At 44.5% G+C, this 7,528-nt stretch overlaps 1 pseudogene; it reads right to left on the bottom strand.

Annotated features, from left to right (window-relative positions):
* Positions 1-5,368: 5,368 nt before the first annotated feature.
* On the bottom strand, positions 5,369-5,486 carry LOC124546044 (annotated as a pseudogene).
* Between the last annotated feature and the right edge of the window lie 2,042 nt (positions 5,487-7,528).

The raw sequence follows: 7,528 nt of genomic DNA, 5'->3' as shown, positions 1-7,528 counted from the left end.
TCGTAAAGGGCGACTTTTTGGCGGACTTTGTCCCATCAGCCGCATTACGGCGGCAGAGCCTTGTCATTAACTGCCCGGGGCCCGCCATCAGGCAGATTTACGAGGAACGGCCGCGGGCCGCGCTGCGAGCGCTCCGCGTTTACGACTGTCTCCGGCGGCGGCGCTGCAGTCGCACACTGCGGTCAGTCGCGGCCGGCTTACGGCGCGAGACGGAGCGGCTAGGATTTCACGAAACGGGCAATAAAACGAGGCCAGAATCCAGCGCTGGAATCGCTTTTACGCGCTCTGTATGTCTGCGAGCTGCTCTCCCAGGCCGAAGGGCTTATTCCTAGAGCGCTGGAGATGGCCGATAAATACGACGTGCCATACAGCGCTTTAGTCCCCAGGCGGAAATAGTGCGGCATTAAGGGAATTACTTCGTCTATCAGAGTCATCTGACAGCTCGCAGAGCACGGGTCCTCACGTGCTTGACGAGGAGTGAGTTCCGAAACCGATTTGTCGTCTCGCAGTCTGAGCGAAAATGGAGTATTAAACAGATTTGGAGGAACAACGAAATACTCATGCGATGATTTGGAGTAGTTAACATCAGATAGTTGCAGAAAGGCAGGGAGAGTTGTCCACCGTGTGTCCATAATTTCCAGTCGGTCAATAATAGACAGACCGACAAGCTCCAATATGCTGAACAAGCATGGAGCAAAGAAAACCGTTCTGCTGTAAAAAAAAAAAAAAAAAAAAAAAAATCATACACTTCCTGTTCCACAAAATTAATTAGCCCCAGTTACTAACTGATACGACCATGAATTTGGCAACTGACCGTACGGGAGAAGACTGTACTACAAAGAAGAAGATACAGACACCCATGTAGACTCAGCAAACTGTCGTATGTTCATAGGAAACCCATGTACAGAGCTAATACATAAATTATTCATTCATTTTCATATTTCTATAATTTTCCTAAGTATTATATATGCACACACGTTCGATGCATGGATAGAACCGTAAACTACTGATATTGCATAGTGCCCACCGTTTGGTCTTAACGAAATGCCACAGAGCAAGAAGACTCTTTGTGTTTCGGAATATGCGAGATGTTTATATGTTAAAACAGTGCAGTATTCATCCAGAAGGAATTATGGAAAAAACCGCCACGGAAACACAGCATTGTGAGGTGATATCTACAGTTTATAGACACTGGTTGGCTCTGTAAACTGAAAAGTGCCAGTCGACAAAGTGTGCCGCATGCAACCATGGAGAGGGTAAGGGAAAGTTTAACAAGCAGTCAAAAAGGTGCGCGCAAGCCACAATTTTCGATTACCGCAACAAACTGTGTGGATGATTTTATACGAACGGCAGTTGAAGTTCAAACCGTAACGTCTGCAGCTTGTGCAACAATTAAAAGTGGAAGTTTATGGATGGCGCCTTCAGTTTTGCATGACGATGCAGAAAGCCGTTGATGAACATTTATTCTCCAAGACGATACTCTGCTTCCAGTTATAAGGAAATCTATAGCAGTATAGGGCCCTGAACAACCTTAAGGACCCGAAAATTGGAAATTCATGGTGAGTTATATGTGACCAAACTGCTCAGGGCATCGGTCCCTAGGCTACACATGGCCGTTGTGGCCATGCGGTTCTATGTGCTTCAGTCTGGAATCGCGCGACCGCTACAATCGCAGGTTCGAATTGTGCCACGGGCATGGATGTGTGTGATGTCTTTAGGATAGTTAGGTTTAAGTAGTTCTAAGTTCTAGGGGACTGATGACCTCAGATGTTAAATCCCATGGTACTAAGAGCCATTTGAACCATGTAGATGCAGATTAGTCAAAGAATAAAAGTTAACGCTCTAACGGGATGTGTTCTTTATGTTGAACCGATCTTAAAACAGTTTATATTGTCACAGTTGCCACTTGAGAATCGCTTAATATTTGCAATTATGAATAAATACAGTTAATAAAAATCCATGCGAAAAACGTTGTCATTTAGTGAAAACATTGGATTACTTACTATGCGACTGAGAAACAGTCCAACAATTGAGGCGTTCTCTGAAACAAGGACTTAACCGAAATCAGTCATAATTCTTAAATATTGCACGACCAGATTATACATTCTGAAACTGCAATATTTAGTTTATATTTGACTTAAAATTTGGTCTGTATAAAGAGTTAGAAATTACTAAAAAACTGTTCAAAATATTTTATCTCGATCTAAATATTTTTCAGTTAAATCTTTATTCCAGAGAAAGCCTCATTTGTTGTTGCAATAAGTGATATAGGAATTAATTCGGTCTTGAAAGAGTTTAACGTACTGTACTTTTAACTTTTCTCATTTTTCCGTGTTCCAGACAGCAACTATGTTCCCCAATAATTAACAAAATCAGAAGTTGCTGATAACTTAATTGCCGTACGTGATTCCAGCAGCCCTGTTATTACTTTCCTCTTCTGCTGCTCTCGCCCGGCTTGAAGAGGAATCGAGTTAGCGGCCAAGTTATCTTATCGTCCGTCGCGCCACGGGATGTGCACCCGTCTGTTCTGCGAGCTTCCGCTCCGCGTGTTGTAGCGTCTCTGGCGTTTGTTTGTAATATCGCTGGCGGCTGCTGCGCTGACAGCAGAAGGTTGCCGACAGATAATTAACTCTATCTCTCCGGCGCACTCCGCCACAGTGCTGACGTCACAACACGCCCACCCTCACCCCCCCGCATCAGGTGGAGGCGGAGCTTCCCGCTGATTCTCTTGGCAACCTCGTTTAGCGCCCCGTCAGACCTCCAGATGAGACCTTAAGGACGGGAACTCGCTCTCGTAAAACCTTCTTTCAATCTCTCTCCGCGCCGGTGCCTCGCATCGGTCGGTCAAGTGTTAAAATACCTCTCTCGCTCCCTCGCCGTTGAGTTGGCAGTTCTAACCCTGCGAAGAGCGGAAGACTTCCTCGGACATAAAAACAGTAAAGCGCACTCAGTTGTATAAAAACAAAATCGCACCTTGTAATACCATCACGAGACTCTCTCAAATCACAAAGGCGGCCATTACATTTCTCCAGACTCCAACGCAGTGTCTAGGTCTTGGCATGACATTTCTTCCCAGTGAGTAACTTCGCCTTTACTTCACTTAAAAGTAAAGACCCCACAGACGGAAGTTCTCAACATTGTGACAGTTCCGAAGCTCTTTAAAATCGCAGAATCTTCTTCGCCCTCTTTGGCACCACGTAGAATGAAGAAAGGAAGGACGACTATAGTTGAATGTTCTGTGGACGACTTAATAAGCAGCACAAGCTCGTGTACGACAAGCAAATCAACCTGTAACACCTAAAATGCAGATAAAATACCTTCTGCGCCATCCAAAACTTTTCGGCGTTTAATATCCGTTGATAAATGTACTGTACCTCTGATTCTGAATATGTAAGCTTTATTACAGAAACGATAGATACACTACTGGCCATTAAAATTGTTATACCAAGAATAAATGCAGATGATAAACGGGTATTCATTGGACATATATATTATACTAGAACTGACATGTGATTACATTTTCACGCAATTTGGGTGCGTAGATCCTGAGAAATCAGTACCCAGAACAACCACCTGTGGCCGTAATAACGGCCTTCATACGCCTGGGCACTGAGTCAAACAGAGCTTGGATGGCGTGTACAGGTACAGTTGCCCATGCAGCTTCAACACGATACCACAGTTCATCAAGAGTAGTGACTGGCGTATTGTAATGAGCCATGTGCTCGGTCGCCATTGACCAGACGTCTTCAGGGCAGCAGTCGAACATTTTCTGTATCCAGAAAGGGTCGTACAGGACCTGCAACATGCGGTCGTGCATTATACTGCTGAAATGTAGGGTTTCGCAGGGATCGAATGAAGGGTGGAGCCCCACGGGTCGTAACACATCTGAAACGTAACGTCCACTGTTCGAAATGCCGTCAATGCGAACAAGAGGTGATCGAGACGTGTAGCCAATGGCACCCCATACCATCACGCCGGGTGATACTCCAGTGTGGCGATGTCGAATACACGCTTCCAATGTGCGTTCACCGTGATGTCGCCAAACAAGGATGCGACCATCATGATGCTGTAAACAGAACCTGGATTCATCCGAAAAAATGACGTTTTGCCATTCGTGCAGCCAGGTTCGTCGTTGAGTACACCATCGCAGGCGCTCCTGTCTGTGATGCAGCGTCAAGGGTAACCGCAGCCATGGTCTCCGAGATGATAGTCCATGCTGCTGCAAACGTCGTCGAACTGTTCGTGCAGATGGTTGTTGTCTTGCAAACGTCCCCATCTGTTGACTCAGGGATCGAGACGTGGCTGCACGATCCGTTACAGCCATGCGGATAAGATGTCTGTCACCTGGACTGCTAGTGATACGAGGCCGTTGGGATCCAGCACGGCGTTCCGTATTACCCTCCTGAACCCACGGATTCCGTATTCTGCTAACAGTCATTGGGTCTCGACCAAAACGAGCAGCAATGTCGCAATTCGATAAACCGCAATCGCGACAGGCTACAATCCGACCTTTATCAAAGTCGGAAACGTGATGGTACGCATTTCTCCTCCTTGCACGAGGCATCACAACAACGTTTCACCAGGTAACGCCGGTCAACTGCTGTTTCTGTATGAGAAATCGGTTGGAAACGTTCCTCATGTCAGCACGTTGTGGGTGTTACCACCGGCGCCAACCTTGTGTCAATGCTCAGAAAAGCTAATCATTTGCATATCAGAGCATCTTCTTCCTGTCGATTGAATTTCGCGTGTGTAGCACGTCTTCTTCGTGGTGTAGCAATTTTAATGGCCAGTAGTGTAATATGTAATGGATGTAATAGTGTATTTATTTATGATTGTGTATTATTGATTGTAATCATAATGTAAATATTATAAATTGCTCGGTAATAGCCAAGGGAACTTCATTTTAATGTATCGATAACAACGACTAAATGGCAGTAGCTGTGCCGTCGTTTATCTTTGCGTATGGAGAATCTCCGTCGCACTGCGAGCTAAGAGGTATCAGAGCAGCTTGAGTGGTGAAAGTGTGCGGAAGTGTTCGTTGGGTGCTCACGCAGATATGGTGTGCAGCTATGATAGCGCCAGTGTAGGCGCACCTATCTCGTTACCCAGCGACTATTGAGAGCACGGTAGGAGTGGACAGGCGTAGGAACCTGCAGTTCTAACTATAGAAACCAAACTCAACTCCTCCCGAACAGGCCATGAAGGCCCAACGGTACTCAGACAAAAGGCGTCACTGGATGCGGATACGGAGGGGCGTGTGGTCAGCACACCGCTCTCTCGGCCGTATGTCAGTTTACGAGACCGGAACCGCTACTTCGCAATCAATTTGCTCCTCCGTTCGCCTCACACGGGCTGAGTGCACCCCGCTTGCCAACAGCGCTCGGCAGACTGGCTGGTCACCCATCCAAGTGCTAGCCCAGCCCTACAGCGCTTAACTTCGGTGATCTGACGGGAACCGGTGTTACCACTGCGACAAGGCCGTTGGCTCTTCTAACTATAGCCTGTCCCATAATTATCCGTGGCTCTGGAGACGACTCTCGTTCTCAACCAGCAGCAACAGTGGTAGCTCAGCATTTTCGTCTGCTACATCCCTCGTCGTCCGCACAGCTACAATGTAAGACTGTTAACCTTTTAGAGGCATTCCCCAGTGACATTTCTTTCACAAAGTATGACTAACTTGAATAATAACCTACAATGCCGGCCGGGGTGGGCGAGCTGTTCTAGGCGCTGCAGTCTGGAACCGCGCGACCGCTACGGTCGCAGGTTCGAAATCTGCGTCGGGCATGGATGTGTGTGTTGTCCTTAAGTTAGTTAGGTTTAAGTAGTTGTAAGTTCTAGTGGACTTATGACCTTAGAAGTTAAGTCCCATAGTGCTCAGAGCCATTTGAACCAATAACCTAAAATAGCTAAAATTTGTAGGGCACCTGTATTGTCATTGTCCTCAGACAGTGCAATTCTTTCCATGCAATCACCGAGTGTTGTAAAAATACGAAAACTGGCTAACTGTTAACTGCCAGTTTTGTTTGTTTCCTAATGAATAGTTTCAGTCTAAATTTTCAGCCTCAGTAACTGTTCATTTTTGTATTGCTTTACAGTGGCATAACTAATTTGCAGTTTGGAGTGTTAACTTCATTCACTTAAAAGTAACCTAAAATATCACTTGCAAAACTAATAACTAAAGATGCAGCACAAATTAAGAGTGCGTAATTTCATATATCCTGTATTTAGCTTAGCTGGTTTGGTAGGCATATTATTGTTGTTGTATTAAAAGTAAAATCAATTGCTCATTTGCTTAAAATAAATTCAATCTTTCGAAAATAAACAGTAATTTGCTTGTCTTTTCTAAATTTTCCATTAAGTTACATTGAGGTTACTGAAAGTCATGTTTTACACGACGAAGTTTTAGTTAGCGCGTCGCTTATTTCACCAGAAACTTTATTTAGCTTTACTGTCAACATTTAGTATTTGAGAATAAGTAACTGCAAACTCAGTGCTTTCTTAGTCATTTATTTCCTCATGAACTGTCGTGTTGTGGAAAAGCGTGACAACCTTCTGTTGCCACATCAGGGATTATTTGCCTAAATTTCTTTGCCATTATCTTGCTTAATATTCTGAAGATTCATTGCTCTAGTGGGCTGGCGATCGTATAATTATCCCCTGTTTAGCTAGTCAGTATTTTTTTGTATTAGCAGTTCTTTTGTGTTACAAGTTTTTGTATTACATGTTTTGTGGTACCATTTTCCCCCCTCTGTGGTTCGTGAGCGATTGCACTACATTCCAGTCATTTCAAAATTATCATCAGTATTTAGATTAGGTTTAGACTAGATTATTCCTTCAGAAGGGTGTGTTGTACACTTTCCTCCTACTAACCGGCATCACTTTCCCTTGGTAACGAGAGTCCTATTCACTGTGAAATTTCATTAGGCATTCGTGATCACAGTCTGTATCAGCGACAGTAGCTAAGTCACCGTTTCCATTAAAAAAAGAATGCCTCTGCATTACCCACACTATCTAATCAAAGCTGTCTGTACATCTAGTAGTGGACATTAATATGGGATGTATCATTTAAAATATATTAATACGTGCACAATTATGAAGCCATGTGAGTAATTGAGAAACGTTGATTGAAAATATATGTGAAATCTAAAGTAATCGGTCAATCAAACAATACGACTGCGAGAAAAACTTCTGTTCTCAATATCTGACTCTGTATAAAAATGGCTTTGTGTTAAAAGTTGGACTTGAATGTTGCGAATATTTGTCAGTTAAGAAAACAATTGCTGTGCCAGAACTATTACCGTAAGTACGCAACAACTGATCACTGAATAAAACGCACCTGCGCTATGTGATCAAAAGTATCCGACGCCCCCAAAAACATACATTTTTCATATCAGGTGCGTTGTGCTGCCACCTACTGCCAGGTGCTTCATATCAGCGACCTCAGTAGTGATTAGACATCGTGAGAGAGCGGAATGGGGCGCTCCGCGGAACTCACGGACTTCGAACGTGGTCAGGTGATTGGGAGTCA

Source organism: Schistocerca americana, chromosome 8 (assembly GCF_021461395.2).
Source record: "Schistocerca americana isolate TAMUIC-IGC-003095 chromosome 8, iqSchAmer2.1, whole genome shotgun sequence".
In the NCBI taxonomy this organism is placed as follows: Eukaryota; Metazoa; Arthropoda; class Insecta; order Orthoptera; family Acrididae; genus Schistocerca; species Schistocerca americana.
This window is presented reverse-complemented; position numbering and strand designations above follow the sequence as displayed.